This window comes from Pinus tabuliformis, chromosome 7 (genome assembly GCF_031772625.1).
Source record: "Pinus tabuliformis cultivar Carrire ecotype Pingquan chromosome 7, CPIR1, whole genome shotgun sequence".
NCBI lineage: Eukaryota > Viridiplantae > Streptophyta > Pinopsida > Pinales > Pinaceae > Pinus > Pinus tabuliformis.
The window spans coordinates 865,581,242-865,604,833 of record NC_142293.1 but is presented as its reverse complement, the minus strand read 5'-3'; the positions used below and the strand labels follow the sequence as shown (position 1 = coordinate 865,604,833).

General features: G+C 34.3%; 1 pseudogene; it reads right to left on the bottom strand.

Annotated features, from left to right (window-relative positions):
• Positions 1 to 23,392, bottom strand: part of LOC149250357 (glucan endo-1,3-beta-glucosidase 11 pseudogene) — a 43,854-nt pseudogene extending 20,462 nt beyond the window's left edge.
• Positions 23,393 to 23,592: the final 200 nt, after the last annotated feature.

Here is a 23,592-nt window from a genome sequence, read left to right as displayed (position 1 = left end):
GGAAAGTTAGGGATATATGGAAGATATGCGCATATATTCCGTATATGCACAATTTCCTTATATGCGAAATTTCTGTATATGGAATTTGTACATATCTTCGTTCATGTATCTGTATCGTATATGCGCAAATTCCATATACAAAAATTGCGCATATATGTAAATTGTGAATATACGGAAGATATGCACATATACGGAAATTGCGCATATACAGAAGATATGCACATATCTTCTGTATATACCTAACTTTCCTGTATATGCATATATTCCGTATATGGACGTCGTTTATGTATCTGCGTCGTATATGCGCAAATTTCATATACAGAAATTTCGCATATACGGAAGATATGCGCAGATCTTCTCTATATGCACAATTTCTGTATATGAAATTTGCACATATACGACACAGATACATGAACGTGAATATACGGAAGATATGCACCTACAGAAAAGTTAGGGATATATGGAAAATATGCGCATATCTTCCATATATGCACAATTTCCGTATATTTGCAATTTCTGTATATGAAATTTGTACATATCTTCGTTCATGTATCTACATCGTATATGCGTAAATTTCATATATAAAAATTTCGCATATACGAAAATTGTGCATATATGGAACATATGCGCATATACGGAATACGTATATGCGTATATCTTTTGTATATCCATAACATTTCTAAATGTGCACATGTTCTTTATATACACGTCATTCATGTATCTGCATCGTATATGTAAAAATTCCATATACAGAAATTGCGCATATACGGAAATTATGCATATACGAAAGATATGCACATATCTTCCATATATGTACAATTTCTGTATATGCACAATCTTTTTGTATGGAATTTGTACATATCTTCATTCATGTATCTATTGTATATGCACAAATTCTATATATAGAAATTTCGCATATAAGGAAATTGTGCATATACGGAAGATATGCGCATATACGGAAATTGTGCATATACGAAAGATATGCGCATATCTTCCGTATATCCCTAACTTTCCTATATGTGCGTATCTCCCATATATACATGTTGTTCATGTATCTGCCTCGTATTTGCACAAATTCCATATACAGAAATTGCGCATATACGGAAATTTTGCATAATTCCACATATACGGAAATTGTGCATATACGGAAGATATGCACATATTTTTCGTATATACACAATTTCCGTATATGTGCAATTTCTGTCTATCGAATTTATGCATATACCATTCAGATACTTGAACGATGTGCATATACGGAAGATATGCACATATAGGAAAGTTAGGGATATACGGAAGATATGCACATATCTTTTTTATATGCGCAATTTCCGTATATGTGCATATCTTCCATATATGCATAATTTCCGTATATTCACAATCTCTGTATATGGTATTTGTACATGTCTTTGTTCATGTATCTACATCGTATATGCGCAAATTCCATATACAGAAATTTCGAATATAGGGAAGATATGTGCACATACAGAAAATATGCACATATACAGAAACTGCGCCTATACGGAAGATATGCACATATCTATTGTATATCCGTAACTTTCCTATATGTGCATATCTTATGCATATACAGGTCGTTCATGTATCTACATCGTATATGTGCAAATTCCATATACAGAAATTGCGCATATATAGAAATTTTGCATATATGGAAATATGCGCATATCTTCCGTATATACACAATTTCTTTATATGCGCAATTTCCGTATATGGAATTTTTAAATCTATTTGTTCATGTATCTATATCGTATATGCGCAAATTCCATATACGGAAATTATACATATACAAAATATATGCGCATATATGGAAATTTCGCATATACGGAAGATATACGGATATCTTCCATATATCCCTAACTTTCTTATATGTGCATATGTTCCGTATATATACGTCGTTCATATATCTGCATCGTATATGCGCAAATTACATATACATAAATTGCGCATATACGAAAATTGTGCATATATGGAAGATATGCGCATATACGATACAGATACATGAACGAAGATATATACAAATTCCATATACAAAAATTTCGCATATACGGAAATTGTACATATACAAAAATTGTGCATATACAGAAATTGTGCATATACGCAATATATGCGCATATCTTCCGTATATCTTAACCTTCTTATATATGTATATGTTCCGTATATGCACGTCGTTTATGTATCTGCATCGTATATGCACAAATTCCATATACAGAAATTGCGCATATACGGAAACTGTGCATATACAGAAAATCAGCACATATCTTCTGTATATGCACAATTTCCGTATGTGCGCAATTTTTGTATATGAAATTTGCTCATATACAATGCAGATACATGAATGACGTACATATATAGAAGATATGCACACATATGAAAGTTACGGATATACTGAAGATATTTTCAAATCATCCGTATATACGCAATTCTGTATATGCACATATCTTCGATATATGCACAACTTTCATATATGCGCAATTTATGTATATGGAATTTGTACATATCTTCGTTTATGTATCTACATCGTATATACGAAAATTCCATATACAGAAATTTTGCATATATGAAAGTTGTGCATATACGGAAGATATGCGTATATATGGAAATTGCGCATATACAGAATATATATGCATATCTTCCGTATATCTATAACTTTTTTGTATGTGCATATCTTCCATATATACACATCGCTGATGTATCTACATCGTATATGCGCAAATTCCATATACGGAAGATGTGCGCATATCTCCGTATATGCGCAATTTCTGTATATGGAATTTGCGCATATACGGAGATATGCGCACATCTTCCGTATATCCCTAACTTTCCTATATGTGTATATGTTCCGTATATGCACATCGTTTATGTATCTGCATCGTATATATGAAAATCCATATACAGAAATTGCGCATATATGGAAATTGTGCATATAAGGAAGATATGCACAATTTACAAGTATGCGTAATCTCTATATATGAATTTGCATATATACGATGCAGATACATAAACGACGTGCATATACGAAACATATGCACATATAAGAAAGTTAGGGATATACGGAAGATATGTGCATATCTTTCTTATATGCGCAATTTCCGTATATGCGCATATCTTTTGTATATGTGCATATCTTCCATTTATGCGCAATTTCTGTATATGAAATTTTCGTATGTACGATGTAAATATATGAATAAAGATATGTACAAATTCCATATACAGAAATTTAGCATATACAGAAATTGTGCATATACAAAAATTGCACATATACAGAAATTGTGCATATCTTCCGTATATGCACAATTTCCATATATGTACAATTTCTGTATATGGAATTTGGGCATATACGATGCAGATACATAAACGACGTGCATATACGGAACATATGTATATATAAGAAAGTTAAGGATATACAGAAGATATGCGCATATATTCCGTATATGCACAATTTCTGCATGTGGAATTTGCACATATACGATGCAGATAGATGAACGACATACATATACAGAAGAGATGCACATACAGTAACGTTAGGGATATACGGAAGATATGCGCATATATTCCGTATATGCACAATTTCCATATATGCGCATATATTCGGTATATGCACAATTTCTGTATATGCGAAATTTATGTATATGCAATTTGTAAATATCTTCGTTCATGCATCTGTATTGTATGTGTGCAAATTCCATATACAAAAATTTCACATATACGTAAATTGTGAATATACAGAAGATATGCACATATGTGGAATATATGGACATATCTTCCGTATATCCCTAACTTCCCTGTATGTACATATATTCCGTATATGCACGTCGTTTATGTATCTGTGTCGTATATGCACAAATTCCATATACGTAAATTTCTCATATACAGAAGATATGCGCATATCTTCCATATATGCATAATTTCCGTATATGCGCAATTTCTGTATATGGAATTTGCATATGTACGACATAGATACATGAACGACGTGCATATACAGAAGATATGCACATACATAAAAGTTAGGGATATACGGAAGATATGCACATATCTTCCATATATGCACAATTTCCATATATACGCAATTTCTATATACAGAATTTGTCCATATCTTCGTTCATGTATCTATATCGTATATGCGTAAATTTTATATAAAGAAATTTCTCATATACGAAAGTTGTACATGTATGGAAGATATGCGCATATAAGGAAACTGCGCATATACAAAACATGCGCATATCTTCTGTATATCCATAACTTTCCTATATGTGTACATCTTTTGTATATATACGTCGTTCATGTATATGCATCGTATATGCGCAAATTCCATATACAGAAATTGCGCATATACGGAAATTATGCATATACGAAAGATATGCGCATATCTTCCGTATATGCACAATTTCTGTATATCTGCAATTTTTGTATATGGAATTTGTACAAATCTTCATTCATGTATCTACATTGTATATGCATAAATTTCATATATAGAAATTTCGCATATACGGAAATTGTGCATATACGGAAGATATGTGCATATCTTCCGTATATCCCTAACTTCCCTATATGTACATATCTTCCGTGTATACATGTCGTTCATGTATCTGCATCGTATATGCGCAAATTCTATATACATAAATTGTACATATACGAAAATTGTGCATATACGGAAGATATGCACATATCTTCCGTATATGCATAATTTCAATATATCGAATTTGTGCATATACCATGCAGATACATGAATGACATGCATATACGGAAGATATGCACATATAGGAAAGTTAGGTATATACGGAAGATATGCGCATATCTTCCTTATATGCGCAATTTCCGTATATGCGCATATCTTCAATATATGCACAAGCGCAACATCTTTATATGGGATTTGTACGTATCTTCGTTCATGTATCTACATCGTATATGCGCAAATTCCATATACTTAAATTTCGCATATATTGAAGATATGTGCATATACGGAATATATGCGCATATATGGAAATTGCGCATATACGGAAGATTTGCGCATATCTTCTGTCTATCCATAACTTTCCTATATGTGCATATCTTATGCATATACAGGTCGTTCATGTATCTCCATCGTATATGTGTAAATTCCATATACAGAAATTGCGCATATATGGAAATTGTGCAGATATGGAAATATGCGCATATCTTCCGTATATGCACAATTTCCTTATATGCGCAACTTCTGTATATGGAATTTGTAAATCTATTCGTTCATGTATCTACAACGTATATGTACAAATTCCATATAAAGAAATTTCGCATATACGGAAATTGTGCATATACAAAATATATGCGCATATACGGAAATTTCGCATATACAGAAGATATACAGATATCTTCCGTATATCTCTAACTTTCCTATATGTGGATATGTTCCGTATATACACGTCGTACATATAGGTACATCGTATATGCGCAAACTATATATACAGAAATTGTGCATATACGGAAGATATGTGCATATACGATAGAGATACACGAACGAAGATATGTACAAATTCCATATACAGAAATTTCGCATATACGGAAATTGTGCATATACCGAAGATATGCGCATATACGAAATATATGCGCATATCTTCCCTATATCGTTAACTTTCCTGTATGTGCATATCTTATGTATATACATGTCGTTCGTGTATCTGCATCGTATAGGTGCAAATTCCATATACGGAAATTGCGCATATAGGGAATATATGCGCATATCTTCCCTATATCCCTAACTTTCTTATATATGCATATGTTCCGTATGTGCACATCTTTTATGTATCTGCATCGTATATGCACAAATTCCATATACAAAAATTTCACATATACGGAAATTGTGCACATACAGAAAACATGTACATATCTTTCGTATATGCACAATTTCCGTATGTGTGCAATTTCTGTATATGGAATTTGCGCATATACGATGCATATACATGAATGACATACATATACAGAAGATATGCACATATAGGAAAGTTAGGGATATACTGAAGATATGTGCATATCTTCCGTATATGCGCAATTTCGTATATGCGCATATCTTCCATATATGCACAATTTCTGTATATGCACAATTTATGTATATCAAATTTTTACATATCTTCGTTCATGTATCTACATCGTATATATGAAAATTTCATATACAGAAATTTCGCATATAGAAATTGTGCATATACAGAAGATATGCGTATATATGGAAATTGCACATATACGAAATATATGTCCATATCTTCCGTATATCCATAACCTTCTTATATGTGCATATTTTCCATATATACACGTTGCTAATGTATTTACATCGTATATGCGCCAATTCCATATACAGAAATTGCGCATATAAGGAAATTGCGCATATACAGAAGATATGCGCATATCTTCCATATATCCTTAACTTTCCTATATGTGTATATGTTCCGTATATGCACATCATTTATGTATCTGCATCGTATATATGCAAATCCATATACAGAAATTGCGCATACACGGAAATTGTGCATATACGAAAGATATGCACAATTTCCATGTATGCGTAATTTCTGCATATGAGTTTGCATATATACGATGCAGATACATAAACGACGTGCATATACGAAACATATGCACATATAGGAAAGTTAGGGATATACGAAAGATATGTGTATATCTTCCTTATATGCGCAATTTTCGTATATGCGCATATCTTCTGTATATGCGCATATCTTCCGTATATGTGCAATTCCTGTATATGGAATTTGCGCATGTACGATGTAGATACATGAATGAAGATATGTACAAATTCCATATACAAAAATTTAGCATATATGGAAATTGCGCATATACAGAAATTGTGCATATCTTTGGTATATGCACAATTTCCATATATGCGCAATTTCTGTATATGGAATTTTCGCATATACGATGTAGATACATAAACGACGTGCATATACGGAACATATGCATATATAAGAAAGTTAAGGATATACGGAAGATATGCGCATATTTCTGCATATGGAATTTGCACATATACGATGCAGATACATGAATGACATGCATATACGGAAGATATGCACATACAGGAAAGTTAGGGATATACGGAAGATATGCGCATATATTTCGTATATGTACAATTTCCGTATATGCGCATATATTCGGTATATGCACAATTTCTGTATATGCGAAATTTATGTATATGGAATTTGTACATATCTTCGTTCATGTATCCGTATCGTATATGCACAAATTCCATATATAAAAATTGCACATATACGTAAATTGTGAATATACAGAAGATATGCACATATACGGAAATTGCGGATATACGAAATATATGCACATATCTTCCGTATATCCTTAACTTTCCTGTATGTGAATATATTCTGTATATAAAGGTCGTTTATGTATTTACGTCGTATATGCGCAAATTCCATATACAGAAATTTCGCATATACGGAAGATATGCGCATATCTTTTGTATATGCACAATTTCCGTATATGCACAATTTCTGTATATGGAATTTGCACATATACGACGCAGATACATAAATGACGTGCATATACAGAAGATATGCACATACAGAAAAGTTAGGGATATACGGAAGATATGCGAAATTTCTGTATATGAGATTTGTACATATCTTCGTTCATGTATCTACATCGTATATGCGTAAATTTCATATACAGAAATTTCGCATATACGGAAATTGTGCATATATGGAAGATATGCGCATATAAGGAAACTACGCATATACGAAAGATATGCGCATATCTTCTATATATCCATAACTTCCCTATATCTGCACATCATCCGTATATACACGTCGTTCATGTATCTGCATCGTATATGCGCAAATTCCATATACAGAAATTGCGCATATACGGAAATTTTGCATATACGAAAGATATGCGCATATCTTCCATATATGCGCAATCTTTGTATATGGAATTTGTACATATCTTCATTCATGTATCTACATTGTATATGCACAAATTCCATATATAAAATTTTCGCATATACGGAAATTGTGTATATATGGAAGATATGCGCATATACGGAAATTGTCCATATACGGAAGATATGCGCGTATATTCCGTATATCCCTAGCTTTCCTATATGTGCATATCTTCCGTATATACATGTCGTTCATGTATCTACATCGTATTTGCGCAAATTCCATATACAGAAATTGTGCATATACGGAAATTGTGCATAATTGCGCATATACGGAAATTCGGCATATATGGAAGATATGCACATATCTTCCGTATATGCAAAATTTGCATATATGCGCAATTTCTGTATATCAAATTTGTGCAGATAACATGCAGATACATGAACGACGTGTATATATGGAAGATATGCATATATAGGGAAGTTAGGGATATACGGAAGATATGTGCATATCTTCCTTATATGCGCAATTTCCGTATATGCGCAAATCTTCCATATATGCACAATTTCCGTATATGCGCAATCTCTGTATATGGGATTTGTACATATCTTCGTTCATGTATCTACATCGTATATGCGTAAATTCCATATACAGAAATTTCACATATATGGAAATTGTGCATATAGGGAAGATATGCGCATATACAGAAATTGCGTATATACGGAAGATATACGCATATCTTCTGTATATCCCTAACTTTCCTATATGTGCATATTTTCTGTATATGCAGGTCGTTCATGTATCTGCCTCGTATATGCGCAAATTCCATATACAGAAATTGCGCATATACTGGAATTGTGCATATACGGAAGATATGCGCATATCTTCCGTATATGCACAATTTCCGTATATCCGCAATTTCTGTATATGCAATTTGCGCATATACGATGTAGATACATAAATGATGTGCAGATACGTAAGATATGCATATACAGGAAAGTTGGGGATATGGAAGATATGCGCATTTATTCCGTATATACGCAATTTCCGTATATGCGCATGTCTTCCTTATATGCACAATTTCTGTATATGCGTAATTTCTGTATATGGAATTTGTACATATCTTCGTTCATGTATCTACATCGTATATGCGCAAATTTCATTTACAGAAATTGCGGATATGCGGAAATTGTGCATATACGGAAGATATGCACATATACAGAAACTGAGCATATCTTCTATATATGCACATATCTTCCGTATATGCGTATATCTTCTGTATATGCACAATTTCCGTATATGCGCAATTTCGGTATATGGAATTTGCGCATATACGATGTAGATACATAAACAACATGCATATACGCAAGATATGCACATATAAGAAAGTTATGGATATACGGAAGATACGTGCATATCTTACATATATGTACAATTTTTGTATATGCGCATATCTTCCATATATGCACAGTTTCCGTATATATTCATAGAAGATATGCACATATAAGAAAGTTAGAGACCCTGCTACACGAAAAACGAGAAATACATGGAGAAATGTGACTGCAATAACATTTTTTCATGTACTTCTCATTGTTCATGTAGCAAAGTGTTTTGGAAGTACACAACAAGGGTACTCCTTGGATAAGGAACTAAATTCTGCATACAAAGAGTGCCCCCACTTGAAATTTGAGCAAAAACATATAGAAATAAATTGAAAATATGAGTTGAAAAAATAGTTTTTCCTTTTTCCCTCTAAAATTTGATGATGTAATCTGATTTTATTTTATTATTTCCACTATTATATTATAATATTCATTAGGAGGCTCATTTTAGACCTCAAAATTTCTGTAATGTGAGGTGAAGTGACCCAACATAGTCATTTATTTGGAAGCATGCACACAAGTCCAATGCAACATAAAAAAATGGGGTCATGTCATATCTAGAAGCCACTACTTACATCACCTTCAAAATTCAAAATAACTCATATAATTCATGCTATTTGCCACCTTTATGTATGGGAGGGTCATTATTAGTACATATTACATATGTCAATGCCCAAGAAGAGAAGTGGTTACGAAGAAAGGCCATTAAGGAGTAGGTGTAGTGATATATAGTATGGTTTGGCATGTGACTTCATAAGTTGCATTACACAATCAAGTGAAGTTATTTAAGATATTCATTAACATGAGCACGTTTGAAAATGGAGGAGAACATATTCTTTGATATACCCTTTCCTTGGCACTATTTCTTACGACCACTTTATTTGGCTTTTTTTCAAACTTCATTTCATTGAGTCATTTTTTATCCATATGAGTTTCATTAGATAAAAATTCAAATAATTTCATTTAGTCCTTTTATAAGTGATGCATTTCGTCGCATTGGACTTATGGTAATGGCCTCATTATGAGGGGGCAATTACTCAAGCTTTGCCTTGGCTTTTTATTTTTTATTTGATTTTATTTTCGTTTTACTTTGCATCTTTCTCTTCCTCCCACTTTTTTTGTTTTATTCAGTTAAATTGACCTTCACCGTATAATTCCTTCTCATGGGATTATGATGCCTGAACGTTTTTGTGACAGGTGACAACAACCATGAAAGCGACAATGGGAAATGGGAAATATGGAAAGTGTTAAGTATGGATCGTGATATGGGCATGCTACCCCTTTGAAATCCCCTTAATAGTATACCTCAAACTAATAGTGACAACACTTATCTAGAAGATGTTGATCATCACCAAGGTAAAACAAAGCAAAAGGCACAAATTTAGAGCATCACGATCCATTATCTAACTCAAAGAATCATCAACACTTAATGAAAAGTACATAAGGCATTAAAACTCAATATGAGGCGAGAAAATAATGTAATTCATGTATGTTATGCACCATATCCATCAAATGCGAGTGAACTAAGAAAATGTGGGAGGAATCTTTGGTTAACAATTGGTGGAGAATCATAAATCTCATCCGTGGAACTATTATTTGAGATAAGAGTCACTTGAGAAAAATATCGTCTAGTTACCACTAGATGTCAAGGGATAACATATAGCTCCAAAATGGGGGCACATGCTCATGGTAAAGTGCATGAGAACACCTACAATCTATGGAACTCCAAAACTTGCATTCTATATCAATAAACTAATCATGCTATATCTCACCATAAAACCATTAGTAAAAAGAGGCAAGGTAATATGATCATAATGGTATATGAAAAATGAAAGGAAATAAAACAAAAATGTTAGATGTAAGTAAGAGTTAATGAAATCAAACAATAATTGAAAATAACTCTCAAACAAGCCATGTGTTCCACTCCCGTATTGGCACTACCCGACTTCACCAAATATTTTGTGATTGAATGTGATGCTTCAGGTACAGGTATTGGGGTTGTCTTAATGCAGGAACGTCGACCCTTGGCCTTCAGTAACAAACAAATAAGTGGGACAAATCTGGGACAATCTACCTATGAGAAGGAGATGATGGCCATCTTACATGTAGTGGATACTTGGCGACCATACTTATTAGGGTGGCGTTTCCAAATGCGCACAGACAATAAAAGCCTTAAATATTTTTTGGAGCAATGCCTATCCTCACCACAACAAAATAAATGTGTAGCCAAAATGTTGAGATATGATTATGAGATAATTTACAAGAAAGGGCGAGAAAATGTCGTAGCGGATGCTTTATCACACCAATTTGAGGAGGAAAGCACCTTGCTAGCCATCTCTCCTCCCATTCCAGAGTGGATTGAAGAGGCTTGCAAGGAATGGTTTTCACATCCTTTTCTCTCCCAACTCATTAATAAATTGTAGGCAGATCCAAATTCCACAGTAGCCTACTCTTGGCAGGATGAGATTCTTCACTACAAGGACAAAGTAGTGATATCACCAACAACCACCCTTAAAAGTCGCATTTTGCCAGAGTTGCACTCATCTCCCATTGTAGGCCATTCAGGCTTTCAGAAGACTTATGCTTGCACTTGATGTTCATTCTTTTGGACAAACATTAAAAATGAAATTCTTACTTTTGTATCTCAGTGTGATGTGTGTCAATGCCACAAAGGAGAAACAATCAAATCCCCATGCACATTACAACCGTTTCCCATCCCTACCTCAATATAGACGGAGGTTTCTATGGATTTCATTACAGGTCTTCCAAAGTCAGGCAACAAGTCAGTCATCATGGTGGTTATGGACAGACTTTCTATGTATGCTCATTTTTGCGCCCTACCCCACCCTTTTACCCCAGCTTTGGTGGCTCAACCTTTCATGGAGTAGATCTTCAAATTGCATGGCATGCCCACTTCCATTGTGTCTTATCGTGACCCAATCTTCACCAGTAACTTTTGGCAAGAACTCCTCTAGCTATAAGGTGCCCAACTACAACTTAGTACTACTTCCTATCATCCCCAAACTAATGGTCAAATTGAAGCAGTCAACAAATTCGAGTTTGTTGTGCAGGTGAAATCAAATTTGCAAGTTCATACTTCAGAGTCAGCGATATTTTATTCTAGGGGTTGCAACTTGAGTATGCCCTGGAGGGCAGCTCAAATTACATAGCTTGGAAGGATAGGATGGGGGCAGTGTTGGAAGACAATGGCCTCAAGGAATTCATAGATCATGATATTCCAAAGCCTCCAACATCAGATGCTAAAGATCTGGCTGAATAGAGAAAGTGTGTGGCAAAAGCGAGAAGGATTATCCTGGATGGAGTTCGAGATCAAATTGTCTCGAATCTCCATGCTAGGGACACTCCATTTGCAATGTGGAATGAATTGACAAACCTATTTCAAAATAGCAGTGACCATAGGAAGTTGGCACTGATGGACAAACTCAGAAAGATCAATATGGAGAAGGGAAACTCAATTCCGAAGTACTTGACCAAGTTCACCCAATGTCAGGATGAGCTTGGAAGTGTCAGGATTACTGTTGCCGAAGACGATCTGGTAAGCCTAGCACTTCTAGGACTTCCTAAGAGCTGGCATAGTTACCAGGACTCTGTTAATGGGAGGGAGAAGGTACTAGAATGGGAGCAGTTATGGCCTGACTTGGTACAGGAAGAGATTCGGTGAAACACCAAAGACAGATTCTCATCAAAGCATGATGATGAGGAGAATTGTGCCTTAGCGGGTAAGGCAAAGAAAGCGAATGGGAATTCATCATATTCTAGATCAAATTCTTGTCAATGCGGCAAGAAGAAGGACATGTCGAAAGTCAAATGCTTTCATTGTCACGAGCTGGGACATTTTGCCACAAAGTGTCTACTCAAGAAGGTCGGTAAGAATCCCTCAAGAGGAGCGGCAGGATGAGGCTCTTGCTTCACAATTCGAACTGGACTTTATCCTCATCGCTTGACATATGGTGTCATAGTGTGTGGTACCTAGACAATGGAGCTTTTTTCCACATTACCGGTAACAAAGAGCTCTTCAATAACTTGGAGGAGAAGGATCTTCAGATGCATATCAAGATGGGTGATGATGGGAGGTATAGTGCTACCGAGATCGGTACAGTTACCTTTCAGAGGGAGTCAGGTTCTCCCCTCACTTTCTGAGATGTTATGTATGTTCCTAGTTTGAAGAAGAACTTGGTATCTATTGCCATGTTCGAAGATAGAGGCTATGATTTGATATTTAGTAAGGGAAAGGAATTCCTTCATCACATAGCCATAGGACGGGTGAATGGGATAGGGGTTCGAGTGAATAACCTCTACAAGTTGGATGTAGAATATTGTGTTGCCTTGAGCATGAAAGCAGAGAAGGTGTAGAGCCCAGACATCAGTGAGTTGTGGCACAGGAGGTTGGGTCACTTACACCATGACGCTTTGAAGATCATGCAGAAAATTTGTACCAGTCTTCCCAAGGGTACACTAGAGCAGGTAGACACATGCAAAGGGTGTACATTGGGAAAATACACCAAAGATTCCTTTCATTACAACGACAATCGACCACAGGAGATCCTCAATCGAATTCACTTCGATGTGTTTGGACCGTTCTCGAAAGTATCTACGACTAAGCACATGTATTATGCTATATTTGTTAATGATTTTTCTTGTAATTGTTGGATCTTCTTCATGTAGAAGAAAGATAAAAGTTTTGAAAAGTTTTTTGAATTTAAAGCACTGGTCGAGAAAAATATTGGCAATAAAGTTAAAGCTCTCAGGAGTGATAACGGTGGAGAGTATGTGTCGAATGAGTTCAAAAAATTCTATGCATTAGAAGGCATTCAATGGGATTTGATAGCACCTCATAACCCACAACAGAATGGGGTGGCTGAAAGGAAGAACAGGGTTATTGTGGGAGTAGTGCAAATGATGTTGCATGATCAAGGCCTACCATTACACTTGTGGGTTGAAGCATGCAACACAATTGTTTATTTGCATAATAGAATCCCTCATCAAACTCTTAGGATGAGTACACCAGAAGAGGCTTTTTTAGGAAAGAAACCAGATGTGGCACACTTCAGGATTTTTGGTTCATCAGTCTACTGCCATGTAACCAAAGATGCATGGAAAAATCTTGAGCCAACAATAAAGTTGGGCATATATTTGGGGTACACTGATACACCTCACAATTATTGGGTGTAATTTCCAACCAACAAGATGACAGTGGTTCACAGTGATGTAAAATTTGATGAAGATAAGGCCATGAGATGTTACCTTGAGAGGGAGCTTCAACTACATGTGGTTGAGGAGCTTTTAACTCCTAAGGAGGAAGCTCAAGATGATGTGGAGAAACCACATGCAGAGGAGAAGGAAATGGAGACACCCACTCTTGCAGAGTCTTCCAAAGATGGGAGAAAGCACACCAGAGAGGCTGACAGGTTATTGCATGATGCTAGAGAGAATGTGGTAACACCCACATCAAAGTGCATACAGAGGAGGTCAACTGAGAGGTACACTGGCTACATGGCTGTGCTGAGCGGATGTGTACAAATTGAGCCATCCTCTTTTGAGGAAATAATGCAGCAACTAGTTTGGGTTGATGCCATGGTTGAGGAGTATGACTCCATTGTCAAGAAAAATGTTTGCGATGTGGTCCAAAGACCAGAAGATAAGTCAATGGTGAGTTCCAGATGGGTTTACAAGGTAAAGAAAGTAGCGGATGGTAGTGTGGAGAAACACAAAAGGCTAGGTTTTTTGCCAGAGGGTTTTCTCAGGTGGAGGGGATTGATTACTATGAGACTTTTGCTCCTGTAGCAAGGTACTCATCAATCAGATCCATTCTAGCACTATCAGCGCAGATGGGATGGAAGATACATCAAATGGATATAAAGACAATATTCCTTAATGACATGATTGAGGAAGAGGTGTATATTGAGTAGCCTGAAGGATTTGAGACCTTCAACAGAAACAAGCACCCCGTGCTTGGTACATTAGGATCGATAGATACTTCACCAGGTTGGGCTTCACCAAAAGTGAAGCAGATGTGAACCTTTACCATATTGTGGTTGAAGGTAAATTGTTGATTATTAGTTTATATGTTGATGATTTGATTCTGACAGGTGATGATAAGCTTATCAAGTCTTGCAAAGAGGATCTTGCAAGAGAATTTGAAATGAAGGACTTGGGGCTCATGAACTACCCAACCTCATTGACCCAACCCCTCATAGATTTTGACTATCATCTTAACCATACCTCCATTGTCTTATCCTTTGGGTAATTTAACCTTATGACCGAGCTCCTGTAACAACCCCTGGTTGATTTCCTATGCAAATAAATAAAACTAATAACCAAGGTCCATGTATGTGAAACTTTAGTATATATAACTTTACGCAATATTTTACGCAATAGTTCAAGTGTTGGAGAAGTGGAAAAATTATGTATTTCCAAAGGATTTGTTTTGTACTCTAACTGCTAATGTTTGAATTTTATTAACACCCAGGAGAAATTTAATCAAAACTACAAGAAGTGGGTTGAGTTTTGAAATCTATGAATTTGTATTGATCATAGAGGAAAAAAACCACTAGATTTGACAATGCATTGAGTCAAAGCACAAGGTTGATGACCAAAATGTCGAGAGAGGAAATTGCGTTTAGAATTTGTAATAGTTGTATGAAGGGGATGTGGATTTTAGTAAATCACTGAAGGCTTGTAAACAACCATGTAATGAAGAAATGAAAATGCATTCCAAGAGGATCTATTTTTTTTTATCAATAATTACTCTAGGAGGATCAATGAATGGAAAATTCATCAAAGAATTGCATAAAAGCATCGTAGGAGATCAATTTGTAGAGAGAAAGTATTTGACATGGAAATTTTACTATTGCCCCAAAGTTTCCATTAATGTGAAGAAATGGGTGGATGGTTGTTGAATTCGTGAACATGCAGAGGAAGCCAAAACAATGAATTGTATATGCCATTTTCATTACTAAATAGACTATGGGAGGAATTTAGTATGTATTATAATTTTGTATTTCCAAGAATGAAAAGAGATATTGACTTTATATTTATGGTTGTTATTTGATTTTCAAAGATGGTGCATTTCATCCCATGTAAGACCAATGATCACACAAACATTATCTATTTTTTTTAAGGAAGTCTTTTCTCCATTTGGTTTTTACATGTGGCATTACATGAATTCCATTGGAATGGTATTTTACACAATCCTTATCATTCCTGGTATAGAGATCAATGTTTTAAGTTTTCAACTTCTCTTTCTTCCTATTTTAATGCTTTCTCCTTCTATTATGGCTTTTATATATATATATATATAAAGGGAACCCCTATAAGGAGAAAATGATTGGAGGTCATTTTCTTACCCTAAAATTTACAAGTTAGCAATTTCAAAATTAATGGTTTCCTCTTGAGTACCATAGAAATAAAACTTTCAAGATAAGTAAAAACATTTAAATTGAAAATTAAAGTTAAGCAATATGAAGGAGGCAAATAATTCATTTCGTCCTCAACATGGAGATGATACATAGTACTTATAAAACTATAAATAATTACAATATCACAATAATACAAAGTTAAAATATACACATACTAATACATTTACTCAAAATTCGTGCCATTTACTCTAAATACATGCCATCAATCATTTAGGAGATGATAATACAATAAATCTATGTATTAAATGTGAACTATAATAATAATAATAAAATTTCATAGTGAGTAACCATGGACATCTATATATAATATTTATAACCAATAATTATGGTAACCAAATATAAATACGAATGGCAACAAAAAAATCTTAGAATGGAGAGAGATAAATTTAATATGTACACACAATAAAAAAATGATTATGTTGAAGTCCACAGGGCCTTGGATAGACGGTGATCAGGTGCTCTGATAAGGAACTCCTGAATGTGAAGTCACTGGTTCAATTCCCTACCCCTAATGGGGTATATTGTACATGATGAAGACGCGGGCCTGCAAAGCTTACAAAAAAATGATTATGTTCAAAATGATCAAATTTACATATAAAAAAAATATTATAGATTTAATATTTACTTAGAAATATTATAAAAAATTAAATATAATTATATAACAATATTCAAAATTACATTTTTACATAGTAATATTTACATAATTGTGATTTTTGAGTTCTCTCAAATTAAGTGAGATTACAACCAATCTAAATACATTTTTAATTATAAAAAGATGTATAATTCAAAACATTCAATCCCTCTTCATGCTTAATAAAATTATATTTAATATGGATTTATATTAGGAGTTTCATGTGCCATACATAAACTCAACTTGAAACTTAGAGTTTCATATTTCCCAAGTGCTCTTGTAATTAGAGAACTCATTCTACATCCCACTATAGAATAATTTGTAACATTGTCATCGTCTCCTTCTTAAAGCTTACTTATATCAATAAAAAGATTACAAGTAAATAAATAATATTCTCAATTGTCTTTGATAAATGAAATAATAATTGGAAACATGTGTGGTTGCACTCAAGGAGATATATTAATGATCTAGTAGCTCATCCACACATAAATAGATCAAAGTCCATGCTCACATCATTCTTTCAAAAAAGTAGAATCCCCTAATTGGATTTAGAGGGTTCCATTCTATAAATACACACACACATCCACCAACATAGATCCATCTTAACCTATAATGAAGCTAATCCATAAATGTAATCATTTCCTCAAATTATTACATTGTTAAAAAGGCTTGCATCTCAAAGGATTTGATCCTCTTGTTAAGATGGATCTAGGGAGATGTTATCCAAATTTCTCCTCCTTTTATTTGTGTGTAGCTTATATGTTTAACTTCACCCTTCTTTATTCATGTATTCAACCTATGAGTTGGAGGGCCGTCTAAATAACTCTACATAAAGAATGAACAAATCTTTGAAGTAATAAGCAACTATAGTTAGATGGTTATTAATTTATCTCGTGTCTTTTTATATTATCTACATATCAAATTTGATTCCTCCTTCAAGATAACCATCATTCTTCCCAACCACTCAAGTTAATATTTCTTCCCAACCACCCAAGTTAATGTTGAATAGGCATACTTATATACATACAAATATATATATTTGTTTTTAATTGTAAATTAAGGTTGACATTGTAATATTTTATTTAAGCAATTTAAATGTTGTTTGTCATTTATACTTAGAGCCCAACAGGATTACAAATCTCCCTCATGTCGACTTATGAAAAGTGGCTCTGGCTCTACTCTAGAGGCTAAGATATTTGATTTTGTTTCTTGCTTAGTAAATCCATAGTTAAGATGAATCTACTCAAATGGGTTTATCTCTAACTTGGATGAGTTTTATGTGTCCCAAAATGGGTCTGACTCTCTATGATGCAAAGAGAGACTCATTTTATAACCCATTACAAAAGATATTGTAATATCTATCTCCTATGTAATGTTCACTTGCATGAAGAAAAATAAAAATATTTCCTCTCATCATTGATAATTTAAAAAATAACAATAACATCTTATCAACCTAGTATAGAAGAGATTGTAACATCCATTTCCTATGTAGTGCTCACATGCATTAAGAAAAATAAAAATAAAAATATTTTCACTTCTTATTTGATAAGTTAAAAGTAAAGTTTCTCATGCATATGGAATGATGGAATTTTAAAGTCAGAAATTTTCTCCCAAGAGTTTATCTTATTTTAATACAATCCAAATACTCACTCATAATTTTGAAAAAATGAGTAGATAAAGGGGGAACATTGCCTCCACCAAAAAAAATAGATCCACTTAAAGGATGAGTTTGTCCACTTAGCTAACTAGTGAGAAGTGGAAATGCTTTTCTAAATGGATAATATTTTTGTTTAAAGTCATAATTTCATTTAATAGATGTAAACTTTGTACTTAACTATTTTGACTACTTATTAACTCACTCCAAAGAGTGAATTAACTAGTGAGAAGTGGAAATTCTTTTCTAAATGAATAAGAATTTTGTTTAAATAATATTTTTGTTTAAAGTCATAATTTCATTTAATAGATGTAAACTTTGTACTTAACTATTTTGACTACTTATTAACTCACTCCAAAGAGTGAATTAACTAGTGAGAAGTGGAAATTCTTTTCTAAATGGATAAGAATTTTGTTTAAAGTTATAATTTCTTTTAATAGATAAAAACTTTGTATTTTAGTAATTTGACAATTTATTATCTTACTCCATGAATGACTTTAATGAGAAGTGGAAATTCCTTTCTAAATAAGTAAAAATTTTGTTTAAAATTATAATTTCATTTAATAGAATAAAACTTTGTACTTGGACATTTATTAAGTCACTCAGGTGAGTGAATTAGCCTTATTTTCTAAATAAATAAAAATTTTGTTTAAAATTATAATTTTATTTAATAAACAAAAACTTTATATTTTAATCTATTCATTTGATTTAAGAAAATATATCTCTATATATATTACTTTTGAAAAATTTAACCCATTTTAAAATAACTATAAAAACTTGAGGTTATCCATAGATCCAATCCACTATTAAAACAATAAAAACTTTGTGGTTATGTCAAAATCAGGTGAGGACCAGAACACGCCAGCAACCTGTAGAACCGTTGCGGAACTGGAGATTTTGAGGCTTAGTTTTGAAGGTAGATTTTAGTATTTAATAGGTTTTTAACACAGTCACTTGTTATGTCATTATTTAGTTTTGAATATATAGATCAAATGTAGATTTTAATATTTAATAGATTCTAAACAAAATTAATTGTTATGTAATTAATTAGTTGTGCTTTGTTTAAAGATGTTTTGGAGTTTATGATTGGAATCAGGAAAAAAAATCGGTTAAGAATAGATCTTTGTTTCTTAAAATTAGTTTTGAAGGCATAATTTTTGAGATAATTTAATAATTGTATTGAGATTTTACATCACAGTCAGTGACACAGTTAGGAGTTCTTAAGTCAAAGAATTACATAAAAAAAGGTCGGGAGTTGTAAGTTAAAGGGTTACATAGAAAAAGGTTTATTTTAATTGATTAAATTTTTGTATTCATAAGCACCTCTAAGTATATAATCATGATGGAAATAAGTCAGAGAGTTACATAAAAAAATTTAGTTCAATTGATTGAGTTCCTATCCCTAAAACACACGACTCTAATGGAAAATCATGTGCCCTAATGGAAAATCAGTGTAAATTATCACATCAATGTCCTTGAAATCTAAAAAATATTGGTTAAGAATATAGATTTTTGTTATTTAAAACTGGTTTTGAATGTATTAAAAACAAAATTCTCTTTGTGTAGATTATGAAATATTAACAATTTAAATTTGTAGTTCCTCTCAAATTTATAATTCCAACAAAAATTTGTTGATTATGAAATATTCGCAACTCAAATTTGTAATTCCACTCAAATTTGTAATTCCAACAAAAATTTGTAAATCCTTCCTTTAGAGACTTTTTTTAAGAGAATTTTCCAAACTGAAATTTGTAATTCCAACCCAAACTTGTAAATCCAAAAATATGCTTGCAATATATTTAAGAAAAATACCAAATGACAAATCACAGATTCTTTAGAAAACCATTTCATACAGATTCCTTAGCAAACCATTTCATTACTTAAGGGTCAAAATGTTAAACAACCCCTTTAGATCTTATGAAATTTAATAAATTGAGTTAAAACCTGAAGTTTATGTTTAAGAAGAAAGAATATCCAGTGTTGGATATTTATCTATGCCCAGATGTCAATTGGAGAACACTATTTCAACCAAGGTGTTAAGCGAAAATCAAATTTAAACCATTTTGACAGCATGATTTTTTATAATCAAGAATATTGATTTCATAATAAGAATGATACGCCCCTTCATATACATACAAAACAGAACGAAATCGGGCACTCTAGAAAGTTCACAAGAGATTATTCTAAACTATAATACTACTAGGTACTACTGATCTTCTATGAACTAAAGTAGTAACCTGTCAGGAATTTGCAATCAGCATACTCTGCAACAACAAGATAAAAAGCACATCATAAAATTAATCATCAAAAGACCTTCAATAATGGTAGAACATATGTAGACAAAAATTAAGCTAGTCCTGGGATAATATATGAACTTACATGGACACTGGGTAACGACATAGGAAGTGCCCTGGAAGTCGCACGTTCCAGTCTTGCGGCTGTTCTTTTGATAGTAACTATTAAAATAATATGAAGCATGGGCTTCCAGCGTGTTAGGGTTGTAGTAAGACATCCCAGGCTGAATTTGCTTGCAATCCGCAGCTCCTCCACATGCATAGTCTAATGCCGCCTGGAGCTTACTAGTATCGATCTTGGAATTTGCAATGCACCACGTCTCGGATGCTCCTTCTGGGGTTGTCCTGCTGCTGCGATGATGCTGCACAGAGGTGGCCAGGGTGGAATAGGAATTGCTTCTAGAGGTGTGTGCTTCGTTGTTCATGGCTGCAGGTGTCAGAGAAATATTGTAGACGTGCTCAAGTTGTAGTTGTGCTCCGATGTGGGACTGGGCTTCCGGTTTTCATTAAAGAGAGAAAAAATGAAGGTGTCTAGAGAGGCATGGGGCCTAAGCGGAGTTTCAGAGTTGGAGAGGACATTCTTGATGAGGTTCCTATTGTAGGTCGCAGCGTTGTCAAGGTTAGGACCGGTTTCGCCCTCGTCGCCCTTAGATGACCACCCAGTCTTAGACACGACAATGTCGAGGTTCTTATACCCAAGGGCTGACATTGCAGAGAACACTACATCAAGCTGTGCGTCAAAGAGGTTCATGTACAGGAGCCCGGTGTTGCTGTCCCAGACTCTGGCACTGGGGCGAAAGAGTGCGTAGTCCAGAGAAATATCATTGGCATCGCCCTAGTAGGCAAAGAAAGGGTAGACATTGACCATGAGAGAGGACCCCGTTTGGCTTAGAAAATCGAGCATTAGCTTTATCGTGGTATCCACAAGGTTGCTCTTGAAAAGTCCGGTTGATGGCGGGAAAGCGTTTTGGAGCACACTGGTGGCAACGGGGCTTAACACTTTGATAATTCCGTCGAGGTTGTATTTGACGAAAGCCATGTGAATATTCTTCATGACAGGGACAATGTAGGAGGTGCAATCATTAGAATTGGCTACGACTTCATTACCGACAGCTATGGTCGTGATCTGGGTGCCCGGAATGTAAGCAACCACATTCTGTTGGACCCCAGGCATAGGCTCGCGAAAGACAATGAGCAACGTTGGAGAGTTGCTCATTGGGAAGGGCAATGGTGATTTTAATGTCGGTACCACTGAATGCATGTAGAGCTGCAGGGTCTGCGTCGTAGAGCTTCAACTTGTTTGATGCCTTAGCTCTTGATCAGCGGCACTATCTTGGAAGCCGGGGGAAGATTGTCTGCTTTGTGACCATAGTTGATACCCATAGTGCCAGCCCCTGCAAGCCAAAACAAAACAAAAAATGAAATTTACTCGGTCAATCACAGAAATCGAAGCTCAAAAAGAAATTTTGACGAACCAGATATGAAAATGCATTTTCTCAGTTGCAGAAGCAACGATAATCAGAGAAATTAAAGCTAAAATTGCTACAGAGGCAACTATAGTCGAAGAAATTATAGCAAAAACCCCAGACGAACAAGACAAGGAAATGCATTTTATCAGCTATATTAGCAACAATAATCAGAGAAATTAAAGTTAAAACCCCCGACGAACCAAATTATAAAATGCATTTTCTTTGTCTAGTTCTCAGCTGCAGAGGCACTATAGTCGAAGAAATTAAAGCTAAAACCCCTGACAAACCAAACAATAAATGCATTTTCATGTCTAGTTCTCAGCTACAGAGGCAACAATAATCGAACAAATTAAAGCTTAAACAGTTGATGAACCAAACGATAAAATGCATTTTCTTGTCTGGTTCTCAGCTGCAGAGGCAACGATAATTGAAAAAATTAAAGCTTAACCCTGGACGAACCAAACTATAAAATGCATTTTCTTGTCTGGTCCCCGGCTGCAGAGACAACGATAATCGAAGAAATTAAAGCTAAAGCCCTTACAAAACAAATGCTAAAATGAGTTTTCTCACCAGCAGAGGCAACGATAGCCAGAACCACCATAATCGCGATCAGCACCGAACTCGTCCGGAAGCTCATGCTGAGCAAAGAAACTATAACCAACCAAAGCTTCTTTCAAGTTCAATAAAATATGGCAGCGCGGGTTCTGAAATTCAAAATTCCAATCTGGAGCGCCATTATACAATTCAAAATTTGGTGAAACCACTGGTTTAGAGATGAAACTTGAATATTGAGCGCCTTTACAAGGTCAAACTTGAATATTGAGCGCGTTTTCAAAT